Source organism: Neolamprologus multifasciatus, chromosome 1 (assembly GCF_963576455.1).
Source record: "Neolamprologus multifasciatus chromosome 1, fNeoMul1.2, whole genome shotgun sequence".
In the NCBI taxonomy this organism is placed as follows: Eukaryota; Metazoa; Chordata; class Actinopteri; order Cichliformes; family Cichlidae; genus Neolamprologus; species Neolamprologus multifasciatus.
The window spans coordinates 31,767,861-31,787,357 of record NC_140439.1 but is presented as its reverse complement, the minus strand read 5'-3'; the positions used below and the strand labels follow the sequence as shown (position 1 = coordinate 31,787,357).

The 19,497-nt window shown below is 40.5% G+C and overlaps 1 protein-coding gene and 1 long non-coding RNA gene across 3 annotated transcripts in view; both read left to right on the top strand.

Moving 5' to 3' along the window:
• chst8 (carbohydrate (N-acetylgalactosamine 4-0) sulfotransferase 8) overlaps positions 1-19,497 on the top strand; it is a 180,675-nt gene that overhangs the window by 136,573 nt on the left and 24,605 nt on the right. The window lies entirely within an intron of this gene.
• On the top strand, positions 5,141-9,193 carry LOC146526076 (uncharacterized). Its single transcript, XR_014874765.1, has 2 exons — positions 5,141-8,907; positions 8,980-9,193. It is a non-coding gene; the product is annotated as an uncharacterized LOC146526076 (long non-coding RNA).

Below are 19,497 nucleotides of genomic sequence, written 5' to 3'. Positions count from 1 at the left end.
CTCACTTAATTAGCAGTTTTCTTTGCAAGAATGGCAGAGCTCTGATAGCTACCCAATCAAGACTGTTTTTAAAATATGCAAACATATGTCACATTTGTCAAACGTTGTCAAATGATTAGTTATTGTACATATTATTCAACTAAGCCCATAATTAAAATATTGGGTTTAATTTTTCTGATGTTGCTTTTTTAGTCTTGCTTTTGTTTTGGTTATATTCACTGTTTTCATTGTTTTGGTTTCCCCAACCATGTAAAAAGTATATTTTAAAAATAACTGACACTAGCACCACTGACTAACAAATGGCCATGCGGTCATATTCAGCAATGCTAGTGTCAGTCTTTATGCAAATATACTGTTTATAAGGTTGAGGAATCCTGCAGTAAGCTGAGACTGAAGAAGTCACTTGGATGAGTGACAAAACATTACTGCCACTGAAAATGCTACGTCCAAATAAACAGAATCAACTTTTTGGGATATCCTTACCCAGATGACTGAGCATGCATGCATCAAGATACCACCATGATACCCCCAAGTTACCTTGATATGTCATTAGCATGTGTCTGATGGAAAAAATACATATATGGAATAAGCATTGTGTAAAAAGTATAAGTAGATGAATGTGTGCTGTAGTGGCAAGCGCTTTGAGAGAGTGGTTGAAAAGACCAGAAAAATGCTATATAAATTGTCCCTTTACCATTTCTGCTGTTCTTTCTGCCCCCCTCTTGCTAGTATTGCATGTTCTGTTTTTTTCAGGCATCAAAATAAGGTGTTACATTCTATACAAAGTAAATATTCAACAGAAATTAACTGAAGTTCACTGATGACGTGTGTATTTTTCTTATGGTTTATTTACCCTTTTCAAACACAATACACTGAAGCCATAACTCATTCAGCTCTTGCTCTGGTAAAAAAAAAAACAAAGTGTCTCAGGTGCTGGTCCTAAAAGAATAGCTAGAATAAAATCACTGAAATCATGAATAACTCCTTTAAAACCTTAATGTTCTGGAATTTGTACGTTTTTAAAATCCATAGGATTTAAGTTATTTAACTTCTTGCAAAATGTTTGTAAATGTATCTACTGTATTTGATGCATTTATCTCTGTGCTAAATTTATGTTTAGAAATAATAACAACTATATATTACAATTTTATCTCTGCCAAAAGGGTTGTTCTGCTGTCCATAAAATCCTGTGGATGTCCCAATAAATAGCAGTTGTACAGCTCTGGGAAATCACACACAAACAGAATCAATTTTTCCTCTATGACTGAGAATCAGCAGACTCTCATTTCATTTGTCAAGCAGGATAGCATCCATCGATTGGTAAGTCGTGTGCAGCCACACCATGACAGGTTTTCAAAGAATGAGTCAGATCCAACTTTGCCTGGGCATGTCTGCATGCAAGCCTGCGCCTGAGACAAATACCACCACAGCAGTTTCGATTCAAAACAGCCCACTTGCTGCTCTTCTTTCTACATTCCTTCATCTGTAATTTATTTCATCTGAAATTCTAAGTCGTATTAGCACCCTTCTCTCTATGAAGATTAGAATTGTGATGGATTTGATTTGCATTTTAGTTTATTATTCCATATGGTCACAGAAAAGTACTGCTCGCACATCAAATCAAAATCAGATTTTTCTTTTCTTTTTTGCAATTCTGAGTTTTTTTGTATTTTACTGCTAAAGTGTGTGTATGCTTGTGTGTGCATATGTATGTACCTGGTATGGTGAAGGTGTACACTGACCTTTGTCTGATGGATTGTTTCCTCCCAAATGAAGACATAAGGGAAGCGGAGTGGGCAATGGGGTTGGCCTTTGTGTGTATGTGTGTGTGTGTGTGTGTGTGTGTGTGTGCTCTGAAGAAAAGAGGAAGGGGATTCTTGGAGTGTGTAGAGATGAGCTTTGCTCTGCCATCTAATTATGTCCTCCTCTTTCACCTCCCTCTACTCAGCTCTTCTCCAATACCACATCCCCTCTCTTCTTTTTTCTCTTAGCTCTTATTCTGCTGCAGCTCCCAGCTGAGCCACAGGTGGTAGTAATCTCTGTCTGTCCTGCTGCTCTGACTGTATACACACAGAAGTGAGAGCTGGAGGGCTTCTGCCCAATAACACAGGCTTGCCCCTCAGACTGCACAGCCACACTTACATGCACATGCCTGCAGGGACAGCACAAACACAAAGACCTGTGTGCTTGTTCTTTCCAAAACAGTGTTCTGGAACATACTGTTTAAAGGTCCAGTATGTATGATAAAAGAGAATTTATTGGCAGAGATGAAATATACTGTAGTACTCATTATGGGATGTTCATTAGCATAACATTGCATTTTTCTTTAGCTCAGAATGAAGCTGCTTATATCTGTGGAGCGTGTCCTTCTGAGCCATGCTTCTTTTTTTTTTTTTTTTTTTTTTTTTTTTTTTGCCTGTCCCGTTTGGCTCTTTTGCCATCAGAATTATTGTCTAAAGGCGAAGAAAGATGCCCAACGGTTTTTCTTTACCAAATTGACCATCCCAGCTTTGCCGTAATGGTCCATTTGATTCACCTTTTATTCTTTATTTTATTTTCACTTGCTGAATACGGGACAGATTTGACTGGGGGAAAGAAAAGGGAGAAAGAAAGAGGGAAAGAAAGACAGTTGAGAAGAGGGACGGGGGAGAAGGGCAAAAAACAAAAACCAACAGAATAAGCAGAAGAAAAAAATAAATAAATAAAAAAATAAATACATATATCGATCACCTGGATCACCTGTTGAGAAAGAAAAAAGAAAACAAGCAGAAGAAAACGAGAGTAATACAATAAACCACATCACAATGATATATGGGAATATGACAGTAACTACTAAATATTAAACATTATTGTGCAGCACGTAAGATCGACAGCACAGTGTGCATTGAGGTAGGAGCCAAAAAGGGTGTAGTTTGTGTGTGTGATCACCCGTGTGTACACCTGTGAGCATGGACGCGCTTGTTTTCTTAAAAGGTTCCCTCATGTAATGATCTGCTAGAGGGTGTGGGGGGCCACTGCCCCGTCCTCCAGGGCATGAAGCAGGTATGGAGGAGATCAAAACTCCAGACATCCAGAGGCCCCCAGAACACAAGAGACCAAGGAAGACCAACAGAGGGGCAGCCGCGCCACTGTCCCAGAAAGAGCCGAGGAGAGTCCCAGATGAGGGGTCACCCAGCAGCCACGGAGCAGAAGCCAGGGGGGGCTGCAGTGACGTGCCCGTGAGCTCCGCCGGCAGCCAGCTGTGCCTGAGTGACCGAGCCCCAGGCCGAGAGGCCGGGGGCACCCCACCTCCGAGGTGGCCCAAGCGAGCCCCAGGCTCCAGGCCCCGATAAGCAGCCGCCAAGGAGTGAGCCGGTGTGTACCCGGACGCCCACCCCCGGACACAAAGAACCACCAACGCACCGATGTCTGAGGGAGTCCGCCCCCGGCAGGGGAAGTGGTGGGGGGAGATAGGCCTCCAAACCTTGGAGGGCCTGAGCTGTCCTCAGAGAGGTGGCATCTGATACCCAACCTGACATATAGACACAGACATACAGGCACACACAGATACAAACATCCATTCCCACCCTCATGCTCTCATATGCACTTACTCCACACTCAACCAACGTGGAGACAGACATAAAGAGACGCTGTACACACAATCACACTCCCCAAGCGTACTCTACGAACCGGGTCTAGGTACCCTTGCCCCTGGAGGGGGGAACTGCACCCAGACCCAGGTTGTGTTACCCTTTTCCCTGCGGTGGGGAGAAGCAGACCGCCCCGACTCCGCAGCAGCAGGGAGGCCCCACATTCCGGATCCCAGTCGGACGGCCAACTCCTCCTCCTAGCCCCCCTGCTCCAGCAGGAAGCAGAGAACGAGGGTGAGAGAAGACTCCTAACCTCCCTCCACCCGCTCATTGTAGTGTTGATGTATGTGTGTTCTAAGGTGCATTTAAAACCCAGGAGGGCATGGAGCTACCTGCCAGAGAGCAGCAGGTAAGCGCATAGTCCCTCCTGCTAGCCCTCAATGTCTACGTGTATTTAAAATTGAGAGGTGGGCAACGACGCCGGGGGTGAGGTGTACACCCTGATGGTAATTGGGATTCCGTGTAGCGTGCCCACCCCCAAGATCCTATATGTATGTGTAATGAGAGTGTGAGTAATGTGAATGTCTAAGTTGCGGGATAAAATTGAGGCAGAGGCAGCCAGAAGGGGACAGAGGGGGGGGGGGGGGGTTACCTCCTCTGCACCCTGGTGACACACCCCTACTCCAAGGCCCTGCATGTGTGGGTGGTTGTGGTGGAGCGGGAAGAGGGAGGCAGCTGGAGATGGGGAGGGAAGGAAGGGAGGGGCAAGTGACCCCTCCCTGGGGCCAGCTCCCCCGCTGACCCCAGTAGGCACCCCCATACTCCGCGACCCGCCAGGGAAGGGGGGCCCAGGCCCATCCGAACCGGGGACCAGTGCAGCGGCGCCGCCCGGCCCCACAGAGCCCGGGGCAGTCCACCCAACCCCACAACAGAGAAAACTACACCCACCCCATCATCCACTCATCTTCCAGACTACATAAGACAATAGACGCCCAGGCTGAGATCTTCCTCCACCTCTCCTGTATCTCCCCCTCTTGCAGAGAGAGTTCCTGAGAGAGGAAAGCTCCTGCAAGATGTGACAACCCCCCCCCCACCAGTTGAAGAGCCCCCCAGGTGGCTCGGCGCACCAGCGGCACCCTGCGCCAGTGGCGGGCCCCCATATACCCACCGGCCCACAACCCCGGCAACACACCAACCAGGACCCAGGCCCCCGAGGCCCGGCCAGGGCCCCAGGCCAGAGCCGGAGTGCCCCCAGAACCTCACGCCCGTCCCGGACCCACCCAGGGGCAGCCAGGCTACCAGGTCAGTAACCCCCGTCCGTCAGCACAGACCCTCCCCTAGCCCCGCTGCACGTAGCCACGAGGAAGCCGTCACCTAAGAGCCAACAGAGCCCCTAATTGGCCATGACCGCTACCCCGGGTTGAGCCCCCCAAGGAAGATGCTCCCGGGGAACCGCCTGACGCCCCAAGCCCGACCCTACCCCCACACCAATCACAACAGTGAAGGCGAGACCAAAATATGACCCCCCACCCCCACTAGGTGATGGAGGTGATCAAAGGAGTCCAGAGCAATTGATCTGATGTGGTGGCAGAGGCTGTATCAAGACTAATGTAATCTAATAGATAATTTCTATATTGGTTAGAATTAAGATTGTTTTTATTTTTCCAGTTCATGAGGACTGTTTTCTTGGCTATGCATAGGGCAGTGAAAACCATATGGGCTATATTCTTTTCTGAAGTGACATTATCTAAGCTGCCCAACAAACACACTAAGGGGGAAGTTGGAATGTTACATTTCAGACACTTTGATAAGTCTTCACATATCTCGCGCCAAAACTTCTGAACTGGTGGACAGAACCAAAGAGCGTGGATATAATTGTCCGGTGAATTGGTTTGGCAGTGTGAGCAGTTGTTGGTAGATGCAAAGCCCATCTTGAACATCCGATGACCTGTATAGTGCACTCTATGTAGTATTTTGTATTGAATTAATTGAAGACTGGGATTTCTGATTAGATGAAAGGTTTTTAAGCAAATCTGAGACCAGAAGTTTTGGTCTAAGTTAACTGATAAATCCGCTTCCCATTTTGCAATAGGAAGTGATATTGATTCATCTGTTTTAGAAAGCATTCTGTACATTTTGGATAGTAATTTGGGGGTTTTAAGAGTAAAAAATTGAACCACACTTGGTGGTGTTTGTAGTTCAACTTGACCCAGTTTAAATTTCTTTTTTATTATGGATTTAATTTGTTGATATTCTAAAAATCTTTTCTTGTTGATCCCATATTGTGTAACTAGTCTGTCAAATGAAATAAATTCTGTTCCTTCTAGTATATGTTCTACATATTTGATTCCTTTACCATTCCAATCTGAAAAGTTTATCATATTATTGTTTTGTAATATGTCAGGGTTGTTCCAGATAGGTGTACGTTTGCATGGGATTAATGAAGACTCCGTCAATTTTAGAAACTCCCACCATGCTGTCAGAGAAGAGCTGATGTTGATGCTTTTGAAGCATTCATGTCGTTGGATGTTTGAGCTGATAAATGGTAGATCTGAAATCTCTAGATTATTGCAAAGTGCTTGTTCTACATCTAGCCAAGGTTCATCTAAGAGGGTATGTTTTAGCCATCCTGAGATAAACTGAAGCCTGTTGGCTAAGAAGTAGTGCTGAAAGTTCGGTAGTTCTAATCCTCCTTTATCCTTGGTTTTTTGTAGTGTTTTTAAGCTTATACGTGGGGGCTTATTTTTCCAAAGGAATTTGGACATATATGAATCTAGAGATCTGAACCAATCTTGCGGCGGTTTAGTTGGGATCATTGAGAATAAATAATTTATTTTTGGTAATACCATCATTTTTATAGCAGCAACCCTTCCCATGAGTGATATGGGTAGACATTTCCATCTAGCCAGATCACCTTCTACTTTCTTTAAAAGTGGGGTATGGTTTAATTTAGTTAGATCTGCAAGCTTGGGAGAAACATTAATACCTAAATATTTTATATTTCCCGATTGCAGTGGAGTAGAAGAGGAATTATGGAAGCAGCAATTAATAGGAAGGACTGTAGATTTTGACCAGTTAATTGAGTAATCTGATATTCTTGCAAAAGAGTTTATCAATTCAATCACCCCAGAGATATTGGTTTGTGAATTTTGGAGAAAGAGTAACACATCATCAGCATAAAGGCTGATTTTATGTTCTACGTTCTTGCATTTTATGCCCTTAATTGCTGAATTCTGTCTAATTGCTGCTGCTAGTGGTTCGATAAAAATTGCAAACAGTGAAGGGGAGAGTGGGCATCCCTGCCTGGTGCCCCTCAGGAGACATAAGCTGGAGGATGTCTGGTCATTTGTTCTGACACAAGCTGTTGGGGAATTATATAATATTTTTAACCAGTTGATGAAAGAAGATCCAAAACCAAATTTGTGTAAAGTTGCAAATAGAAATTTCCAGTTAACTCTGTCAAACGCTTTTTCTGCATCTAAGGAAAATATTGTAGTTTGAGCCATGCTTCTACTGTATCCTTGGTCATTGTTCACCACAATTTTCAAGACCTCACCAGACAAGATTTTGTTGTACAGATTCAGCTTTGGTCTGCAAAAAGAGAAGGGTTCCTACCTACCACATCTTTTAAACAGACCACAAATTTACTGAAATAAAATCCTTCTGAGAATAAGTGGCAACAAAATCTGCAAGAAAAAATGTGTTTTCAGATAGAAATGTAACCAAATTAAACAACAATCAGTAATACATTTGAATTAAAGCATTGGCAGAGATTATGTAAGTGATTATGAAAAAGATAACGTTATCAGTTTAATTAATTCTGTCTTCTGTAATTTGCGTATGGTTTTAATCAGTGTTCTAAATCTATAGATTTTTACACACATGCCTTTCCTGTGCTTTTCCCCGACAACGTATGTTTTATATGATAAACAGATACAAAGTGGATCTGTTATCATTAAAATATATTTAATTTAATAAAATGAAATAACTACTGGATTTATTCAATCATAAATCTAATCATGGCACAGCATCTTATTTAAATATATTTTATTTAAATATATTTTTTATTTTAACTGAAATGCATTTTTTTATCCAGCGTATTTTTACTCTGAGGTGATATTTTGCTGCTTCAAATCCTACATGATGCCAGCTCTCAGTATTAATCATATGCAATTTAGATTTCTGTCGCCATACAGTTCCATTCTGATGTCTACCCTGAAGTTGAAAGGAACTATTTTGTTATGAGGATTAATTTTCGGTTTTCACGGGAACTTACTTTTTCTTTCTTCTTTTGTTCTTTCCTATTTCCTCTCTATAACACACACAATTCCCTCTGGAATTAGCTCCCTTTTTATGTGAGCCTGGGTTCATTGTATATGACGGTGGCCTTTCGTTTTGCTAATGTAGGTGATTTTCTTTCCATGAAAGCGCTATAATCCATCTCCTGCTCGCAGGAGGTGGCGATTTATCCTGCGCACTGGGCGTTAACACGCCACAGCTAAGAACAGATGCAGTGCTTTAACAGATAACCGTCTGGAATAAGATGGAGCATTCAGATTAGCTTTGGTGTCAAATAAATTGCATGCTATTTGAGTACATCCAGAGTTCTAAAACACTATTCTCTGTATCAGATCTGCCGTAGGTTTTGGCATGACAGAGAGTAAATGAAGTGTAGCTTCGCATGGGTTGCTTTCAGACAGGGCCCTCAGCATCCCCTATTTGACAGTAGAGTGTTCACATTCAAGCACATAGCAAACACATTAAACACACAGAGACGCATCTGAACCTGTGTTTTTTTTCTCCGAGTCTGATCTTTGAATGCTTTCCTTTTCATGGTCCGTGGCTGCAGGCTTTAGGAGTTGGTGGTGTGGAGTCAAATGCAGATAAACATAGGTGGGAAAACTAAATCTTAACAAGAGGTGAGTTGGTTTATTGTGGCTGAAGAGTAGGTGCAAAACAAAGGCAAAGGGTGACCATAAGAGCTAACTAAACTGGAAATAAACACTAAGAACATTTAAACAAGAGCTGTGGGAATCCTGATACCTGAGATATGGAAGGATTAACAGACGATATGACCAAGAACAAAGGGAAAATCCCACATGCACACACAACAAATACAGGGTGAGGGTAATGAGGGAAGTGGACAAATAGACATAATGATACATGGGAAGCAATAAAATGTAATAAACATGAAACACACTGAACACAGGACGAGAGACTGTCAAAATAAAACAGGAAACACACTTGACACAGGGGCCGGGAGGAAGGGAACACACATAGGAGCAAGACAGACTGGGGAGACAAAGGGAGGAGACACAAAGAGGGAAACATGGAAATAGTTAAGGGAGACGAGACACGGAGGGCGAGGGAGCGAGAGTGATGAAACACAACGAGAGGAACATAGGGACAGTAAAAGGGAGATGAAACACGGAGGGAGAGAGAGGAAGCAAGAGACAAGAAGGGAGACAAAGACATGACTGAGGAAACAGACACAGAGGACAAGACAGACTCCCACAGAAGACACAGGGATGAGACAGCGACAACAAAACATGAAATACAAATACCCTCAGAAACATAAAACTAAACTCAAGACTAAACTGTATAAATGTATTAAACCTCGTTATGATACAAAGAAAGATCCAAATACAGAATAAACTCAAAATGCTGGGTCGATGACGCAGCCCCCTGACCCTCTGTGAGCCTCGTCCTAATACTTGGTTTTAACAGTTTCACTGAAAACCTACATGTGCACAGAAAATCATCAAAGTTTATCTTCAAAAAATATTCTCTTTGGTGAAACCTTTAACTTTTCAGCCTTTCATTAAAGTTTGACAGGCATAACCCAGAGAGTGAAAGCATATAACATTATGCATTTTTCTGTGAAATTCAATTCCACTCTAATATCCTGGTATTAATGTCTAATTTTCTGCACCATGACCATGTTCACTGGAAAATTCCATTTTTGCCTCGAAATGAAAACATTTAAGACTTCAATTATCTAAAGGGTAATTACAAATGTATGCCTGTAGCTGCATTAATGTTGTAATAAAATGGTTAATGTGGGAAAACGTGGTTTGATACACTGTATCACCAACAGTGTTACAGTTCCACATTGTTTCTTTTGCAGAAAGTTTTGGGAGAGGGGTGAAAAATGTATCGTTACATCCTCGCATCCACTGCTTCATTCTTTCTCACAATGAGTGAGGTAAGCACCTTAAAGGAATGAACTTAAGAAAAGAACACTGGTTAAGTGGAGCTGGTTCAAGACCTGACTCTTGTCTTCGTAATCACTTAATCACATTTCCTCATTGACGTTTACAGAGATCACCCTGATAGGTTCAGAATTCACCGAAGCATGAGAATGCATTTGCAGGTGCTATTATACAAATGCAGAATGCCTAAGAAGAAACCTGGACACTGGCAATCAATGACCATGTAACTCAAGTGTTTGCTTGCTCTAGAATGCTGTGGAAGTGGTTGCATTATCCTGAATAAACATCCTCCAGCCTTGCCAAACTGCCAACAATTCTGCATTTCAACCTCACAGCAATTATAGCCCACCGTGTGAGGGTGAGGAGATGACTTCAGCTTTTCTTTTTGAAGGCAATGTTTATGAATATTTGAAGGACCTTTCAATTTGGTATAAAAGAAAATAGGGAAACAGCAGCCTTTGTGGGTGGCATTTATCCTGCTACACCACAATACGCTCCTCTTCCTGAAAGCCCTTTACAACAGAAATGTTAGAGACCTGCTATATGAATTCTCTCTCTGTGGCAAAATGTCAGTATCACCCAAAGGCCCTTTAGCCACACCCACTGCAGTGATGCATTTCCCATCTTTCTTTCATTGTATCTATTCTATCTCTTTATATATTTAATATGAATGATTTTTCCAAGATACTCAAACACAGTTGGAGGAGGTGACTCCAGAATTATTACTCTAGTGAGTCATCTCACAACAGATGGCTTTCTTTGTGCCTGTGTGCACGTGCATTTGTTTGCATATTAAACAGCTTCCCAGTAAGAGCTGTGAAAAGAAGCAAACACAGAAATGGAAGAAAAGATGACCAAAGACTGTGAGTGGCGCCCACATAGTGGGGGTTGCTGGCAGGTCAGGATGATTTGCCCTTCCACGGGCTCTCTTCACACCAGTTGCATTGGACTCAATCCAGTTCCAGCCGCCTCCGGTGAAAGCAGAGCTGACCTTTTTCAGCACTCCGAGCTGTAGGATATAGACTCAAAAAGGGTTGTGATCCCTGTCTTGGCATCACTCATACGGACTTTTATTGCTTTCTCTTGTTTTGGTGCAATTCCATCACTGGAGTACACACAGTGTTGTATGGAATTTGTGGCTATACTTTATTCTAATCCAGACATGTATGTTAAGAGGTTGCATAAGGGGTCACAATGAGGGGGAGTCCTCTTCTGTCCTTTATTGTACAGTAATAGTTTTAGATTTTCTCTCATCGTCACTTAAACAGAAGTGGAAAAATTCTAAAAGCTGCAGCGTCCTGTCATCACCCTGCACAAACTCATCCATGTCACTCCTCCCACACGGCTCCTTCTGGCTCCTGCTATCAAGCTCAGAACGCTGGTGTTGGCACACACGGCTGAGATTCAAGTGATGTAGAAATTAAAGCTTATTTCATTGCTGCAGTCACGATGAGTTGCTCCAAACTAGCACATCAACTAAATTACTGTAATGAAAATGTAACACTGGAGACATCAGGATTGTTTCTACAGCCCACATTGCTGTCTCCTAAAGAGATAAAGTGATTCATTTTGTTCAAAACCACCAATATCAAAAGCTGCCCATCAACTTGGAGACAGCTTGCCAATAGTAATACTATCCCCTTATCTGTCTTACATTTCATCAGACAAAGCAAAGAGAAAAGAAAAAGAAGCTGATAATGTGTTCAGTGTCTTTTGATCTTGACACAGTCTGTCCTACAGCGCTTCTCTAGGGATTCAACTTTTTTTTTCTACTTGATATGAGGCCAAAAGTTAGATGGATATCAACTTTTTCTTTATGGTTTCAGAGAAATTTGAAGACACCAAATGAAAAAGTATAATGCGCATGAAAAGGAAAACAGGAGTAGATACTGGTATGAAACAAATCATTAGGCCTGAGATGAAGAGAAGAAAAGAAGTAAGCTATTTGCTATTATGGAGATGATAATATTTCTCCCCTGCTCATCTTAACTTTCAAATGTCTCACTTTAGTATCATATCAAGTTCTAGCTCCTTTATTTATTTATTTATTTATTTATTTATTTATTTATTTATTTGTTAATACTGTATCACTGTGAAAACAATATCCCTTCTGCTGCTAAACTTGAGGAACAAAGACAATTGGAACCTAAATATGAAGGGCTGATAAATAAGAAAAGAGCCTCCCCTATGTGTTGTTTGTCACAAGCTGAAACATCTGAATTGAGCTCCTGTGTATATCCTGCTGTAATGAATGATACCGCCCAGGTTTCATTTGCAATCAAGGTTAATTAGCAAATGTACAGTTGCCTGTAATCTTTGGTGGTTATGGATTATAGGCCTCTGTATGATGGATGGAAACCCTATGGACTAGCAGCGAACACACAACAAATAAGAGCTAATTCGAAGCGTTGGTACTAGTATGTTCTCCAGATTGTTTAGTTAAGTCCAATCGTTTATTCGTTTAGCGCTGCCAGGTCACACATATACTAATGTGGCTTGTGATTGTTAAAGAGGTCTTATGCTACTCATTTACAGGTTTACGTTAAAGCACATAAACCAATAGGTTTATATGCTTTAATGCTAAAAAAAAAAAAAAAAAGTATATTTTTCTCACACTACGCACCACTGAAGCAGCACTTTTCCCCTAATACCTGAAACTCTCCTCTTTAGCTTCTGTCTCTTTGGACATTCATTGTTTGGACATGTGCCAGTCTAGCTGCTAGGCTGGTATTGTAAGAATTTGTTACATTGTGATATAGATATGTAGTGGGGAAAAAGCCTGGACTAGCAACAATGTATCTTCTCCCTTTGGGGTAGTTTTGTAACTTTGTGAAATTTTTACATGAACTTAAAAAAACAGCGCATAACACAGAAAAGAACATGGCAATCCCCAAGAAGCTCAATAATTGCCTTGCTGAGTTGACATTGTGTCACGGCACTGGGTCTAGTGACCCAGTGTTTGTGGGGGTTTTTTGACATAAATTATACTTTTCGGATTATGGTTTTCTGTTTCTATTGAAATGATAGCTCTGGTTTCTAGGGTTTTTTGCTTTGTTTCTGTTCCTTCACTGTGTTCCACGTCTATTCACTTTTGTCTCTGTGCTTCATGTTTCCTCTGTTCCCAGGTCTGTCATGGTTCCACGGCTCAGTGTCTAGTCTGCATTTTTGTAAATTGTCTTGTACTTCCTGTTTTACTTTGGTAGTCCGTGTCCTATGTTAGTATATCCTGACTTTGCTTCCTGTGTCTCCTTATGTCAGATTAATCCCAGCTGTGCTTTCGTCCTGTTTTCCATTTCCCTCTTACTCGCTGGTGTATTTAAGCCCTTTGTTTTTCTTTGTTAGTTGTCACGTCATATTCTTTCCATGCTGTGAGTTGGCTCTGTGCTCCCTGTTTCCTAGCAGTATTAGTTCCTAGTTTCCATGTCCAGGGTTTTTGTTTGTTTTTCACAAGTTTATTTTTTGGAGTGTTTTTTCCAGCAATAAAGCTGCCGTTTTAAATTACGTTTCTCTGTTCGAGTCCTGCATTTAGGTCCTTCCTCCTACCTGCTAAACAGCACATTGTGCCATTTTATTCTGTGGCATCATTTACAATGGTCTATGAAGAGCAGCATTTTAAGACCACGTTTTTCAAGCACACATTGCTACTAGCTTATAAAAAAAATGTTATCAATTTTTTGATTTTTTTTTTTTTTTTTTTTTTACATTGTGGCTCTACAAGGTACTGCAAATGGGCTGAAGCAAGTTATTTATAAAAGGTTAAGAAAAATATTTTCATTTTCAAATTTGTCAGTTAAAAAATGAACAAGTAAATTTCCTTAAAAAATTGAATTCAAATTAAGTGATCTTTGTTTGTTACGGAAGAGTAGAGCTGCCACCCAGGCAAAAGAAAAATACAAGTGTATCACGTTATAACGTGAAAAGTTTATTGTTCTAACAAGATACTTTTCCTGGTTGTACAATATACTATCATGTTTGTACAATATACTTTTCACGTTTGAACAGCATGATATCACGTTATTACGTTATTACAAATGATAGTATATTGTACAAACAGGAAAAGTATCTTGTTAGAACAATAAACTTTTCACGTTATAACGTGATACACTTGTATTTTTCTTTTGCCTGGGTGGCAGCTCTACGCTTCCGTAGTTTGTGGCCTTTTAATGACCTGGAAAACATTTTATGACTTTGGTGGGGAAAGAGTTCAAATGGAGCTGTCTGCGTTCAGCCCTAGCAAAACATTTTTTAATGATATTGTTCATTTCATATACTTTTTAATCTAGCATATAGTATATACATGTTGTAACTGACTCAAAAAAACATCTGGAAAAGCATTTAATGAAATAAAAGATACCTCAGTCTGAAAACTATAGCAAAGTAGTGTTCATGTTTTCTACACTGAGCGTGCCCCTGATAACAGAGAATCAGCATCACCAAGCAAGTGATTGTTACGAAATAAAATTTTATGTGTCACGATCAAAAAAGACATAAAAGAAAGCAATGGGCATAAAACATCTTTGTTTTCTGTGTTAACCAAAGTTGCAATTAAAGGTGTGGCCTGGATGCCTGGATCCTAAAACATTCTTAAGATTGGGAACGTCTGTGTTCACAGTGATATTGGAGTTCGTAGAAAATGTATACCATTTAGTAATTGATCAGTATAGACAGCTTGTGTTGCAGTGACTAGTATCTGGCTCTTACAGTGTAAATATAAGCAGAGTGAGAATAAGTGTCTGGTACACATATCCTGCATTTAATTTAATAATACAGTTTTTAAAAAAAGCTCACATGTTAATGCAACACAGGCTCTACTTCTTTATTTCATTCGTTCCATTCATTTGACACATTTAAGGTTTATTAAAACCCTTTTGGTTGTTATATTAATGCGTTTATACTATTTATTAGCAAACACTTTCTCTGTGGCATTATACTTGAACTGCAGGACAGTTATAATTCAGCTATATCCCTGTGACCAAAAACTTCCTATTTTTTGGTCACTTTTTAACACATTACTAAGGAATCACTAGGTTTTTATCTTTTATACAGTGTTTCATAGTTCTTTTTTTTATTATTCAGTTGTACACCAGAGAACCACCTGAAATGCAGGATGTGGCATTAGATATTCAAATGACGCAGCTCATGTTACATCAAAGTGCCATAACCTTCAAAATGATGGAAACACTCAACAGGAGGCACTTGTTCCATGCTGGCAAACAGCGCAATTACTACAGAGCACTGTGGGAGATGAAGGGTGCAACCCAACCCAAATAACACTTAAAACTTCCTGTATCCTCTCTGACTACTGGTGCAGAGTTTTATTGCAGCTCTACGATGCCCTCCATGTTAACCGAGTTAGAGAGGGAAAAATTGCAAAGGGTTCGCAGGCAGAAAAACAAATACAGCAAGTGTGAATTTGATGATTACCAAGTGGAAAAGCAAGATAAGTTTATTCTGCAATTTTTCTGCATGAAAGAAAAGCAATTAAGATGATATAGAAACGAAGAAAGAATGCTGTTGCTAAGATGTTCCTTGATTAAAAAAATACATAAGCCCACATTCTTCACGTACAGCAGAATTGGTCGACATGAAGGGGGAGCACAATTCTTTTAAAACACTCATTCAGTTCTGAGTATTCTTAGCTTCTGACTAGTGTTACACTTAAATAAGAGTAGTCGGAAACATTTTTATTTATGACAAGTAATGTAACATCATAATTTTGCAATTCAAGTAATCAGTTAACCACTATTACAGTCAGCTGTTTAATGGGTTTCAACATGTCTCTGTTCCTTTTCTTATGACAGAATAAAGCTTGACTCATTGACAGAGCTGCGTGCTACTGGAGTCCTGTGTCAGTTGTTGTCAGTCATTTTTACTAGCAAGATGTCAAAGGACTGCCCTTACATTGTTTAAGTATTCATATTATTTTGTGCCAGGGTAATAGTGGGTGGCTGTCAGCTCCTTTTCACAATTTTGAAGAAACACTTGCAAGCTAAGTACACCCCCACAAACAAGTGACAGGGTCCATTCAGGAGGAGAATGATGCAGTTGCTAAAGCTTTGAATATGCAATGTATCTGTTAAAGCTGTCACTCAAATTAACAAGCTTACTGCATGCTATATGGGCCTCCTCCCAGCTGGTATGGAACACCTCAGTGCACTTCTTTGCTTAGGCTGTTGCCTCATGACCAAGCACTCGATAAGCAGCAGAAGGGATGGATGGATGGATGGATGGATGGATGGATGGATGGATGGATGGATGGATGGATGGATGGATGGATGGATGTTATGTGGTGGAGGAAACAGTGCCAACATCATCTCTCCATGGAAAAATTTTAAGTCAGTACGCTCACAAGTAGATGTAGACTGGTACTGTACAATATGTGTATGTGAAACACTCTGAAAATGCAAAATGCAAAAAGTTAATCATTTTTTGTTAATGTGAAAGTCCTATAATGACTTTTGTCATTGGGTAAAGCTGTAAGACGTTACCTTCAAAACTAATATTACAAAAGACCTGTTCTGACTCTGGAAAAATAAATTATAAAGCAAAACCAAAACCAATAGCTAAGAGATGTTCTCTAAAGCTTCAGGGAACTGCAAAGTTCAGTAATAACCCCCTGTCAATTTGTCATTTCCAATGACACTTTCATACACAGTAATTCAACCCATTGTTAATTTAAATATATTAGTGCAGCTTATCAAAACACATGACATGAAAGGGGCTAATATTGATGACAGCTGAATAGCTCCCTGCCTTTGGTTGACCATCTCTTTAGGCACCTACAATGAAAAGCCGACTGAATTTCTCATCCATTTTCTGTGGAAGCATTGTGAAGATTAATGACAGGTATTAAGTCTATAGCCATGTCATACTTCAGCTATTTAAGTTTCTTTGAATATAAAAATTGGCCATGGGGAATAATATTATCACATCAGCCCATAATCTCACCTTTTCATTACCGCCATCTGACAGTGATTATTGTAACACGGCTGCAATTGTTCTTCATATGGAAAGTCGTATTCCACTTTTATAAACTCGCCTTTTCTTTCTTTCTTTTATTAATGTGGCAAAATATTATTTTTGTGGATTGGTTAAGCGTGTCATTTATTCATTACCTGGCAAATCTCTGCCTGGCTGAACCTCTGAGCCATCAGGCGTGCCCAAGAGCTGGGCCTGTAATAAGGTTTTAAGTGTGTGTCATTAATAATGCTGCCCTGACGTGACACAAGGCTGATCTATCCTGGTATGTGGGTTTGTGGGCCGCAATCATTAGGCAGGATAGCTGGCAAGGTAGTTCGCTGCTTCCACTCGCTCTCTCTCTTCAGTGAGCAATTGGCTGTATCCTTTTAACTTTCAGCTGCTGTTGCCTACAAGTCTGTCTATCACCTCCCTGACAGCTCATCATCCTGATGTCATCTGCATTGTGTTGCTCACGTACACCTGCTACGGATGGTTCTCTATTAGACTGATGCACAGGACAGATTAATGGATTAAGCAGCGTGACAAGATGTTTCCTGATGCATAGGCATGAAGCTCAATCTGATGTTCAAACTCACAACGCAGCACAGTCAATTTTGCCTCATAAATAGTGATATGCATTTTTTTAAAAAGCCCAGCTATCTAAAACTTCTATTTAATTTTAATAATTTTACTCATGAAGTAATTGTATTGCTTGTGGTCTTTGAAGTCTGGAATCTGCCCAGTTGTTCCCTGCTACCCTGCTTCCGGGTCCAAACTACTCTGCGTTTATTAAGGCTGTTGTGTTTTTAACATGTTTCAATGTTATGTATCTTGTTCTATTTAATCTGAACAAGCCCCTTGAAAGTCAGTCATCGCTGTCGGCAACTCTCGGTTTTTACTAGCACGATTCATAGGCAGCACTTTTTTTATAACTTTTTTTTTTTAAAGGTTAGGGTTCATCCTCCAGCTTTACTGTGCTAATGTGTTTATATTATGCTAACCATAGCTGTGTAGCTAGCCACCATATAGCACATCATTGTATCCCAGCAAGCCCAACTTCAGTAACCCTACAAACATCACTACTGTTTAGTTTTCTGTCTTCATTTATGTTAGAAGTGATAGCAGAGCTATACGTTTTAATTTTTTGGAAATCCCTCAGTCAGAACATGGTATGTCATCTGATGTCATGGGTGTTAAACTTAATTGTTACACCTGGTAGAGCAACCACGCTGATCATTTTATTAAAGATGAATAAATTTAAACAGTTTTTAACTCTCATTGGTGTCGCAGCATTGGTTTGATTTGGGACCTGAATCAGAGTTTGGACCCGGCAATGGCTAATGACATCAGACTTAAAGACCGGATATCTCTTGAATGCAATCATTTGTATTACAATCCAATTTATTTTTTAATTAAACATGCTATGTTCGTCTAGGCATAGACAGCTTCACACCTTTATTAATTTTAAGTAAATACAGGCTACTTTTAGCGATAAACTTTCACACCATCAGAATTTCTGGAGTTTGAAATATAATTCTGATAGGTTTATAGGATTGGTTAAATACGACTACAAGTTACAACCTAAAAATACATGACTGACATCTCTAAAGGCCTCTCTAAGGAAACCTTAAATATGCTCTAGTCCAGCTCTGAGTACAAGATAATACTACATAAAAGTACTGTCTGCATAAAATACAGACAGGACTTGCTGAAAGATTATTGTGAAAACTGTGTTTAAAGATAATAAAACTTTTAAGTGTTTTCTATAAGCATTCAAATAAATAGTAGTAAAATAAGTGTAACTGATGACAGATCAGCATGTGGTTAACAGGTACTCCATATGAATGACTGACCATAGTTCATGAATAATTACAGTGTGAGAGGCCCATGAGAGCGTCTCATCTCTACCCACTTCTCTTTGTAGTTAATTTCATTGTCATATTTGGGTCACATATTGTATTGCTGTACTCTGCTGGTATTCTGTTTCTGTGCCTTGTTCTTCTTTCCCTTTTGTTTCTCCATTTCTCTCATTTCTTTTTATCTCTGTTTCTCTCACACTGCCCCTTGGTGTGATATTTTTCACTACCACACTCACGCGCCTCTCTACATCTTTCTGTCTCCCAAACTCTTGATTTTCTTCCTTTTTTTGTTTACACCCCACATCCCCTGTACAGCCCACCAGGGCTTCTGTCCTGGCTGTTGACATTGCATAAACTGAAGAACTGGTACATTTGTTATAAGTCCATTGTCAGCTACTGAGCAAGAGCCGAGTTCAAAGTGAGCCCCATTCAATAACACAGATCTCCCATAGAGCCAACGTTCTTGCAACGCACCGCCGGCCAAACTCCCGCTCGGCCGGAGCCCTCATCAGTCGAACCTGTTTTTCATGCAACATCAAAGCTGTCAGTCGATCCGCCTACTGAGAGCATAGAAACCAGTCAAGTTCTGCAGCACGGTCTCACAGCGCAGTACACTACAAAACAAGACAAAAAGATTCTGCCATAAAAGCAGGAAGCCACAGTAGGGGAAGGCATATCTACTTTCACTTTTTCATTGTACACATACCACAGAAGCTGTGAGTGCAATGATAAAATAAGCTTAAAGTTTTAGGTCAGAAGCCTCAAACTGCGAGTACCACAATAACATTTTGAGGAAGCTACATAGTTTTAACCTAACAAGACTGGGTGTGGAGTTAAAGTATTAAAGTGTCCATTTTCTGAAACACACAGCAACACAAAGTGAAGCTTATCTGTCTA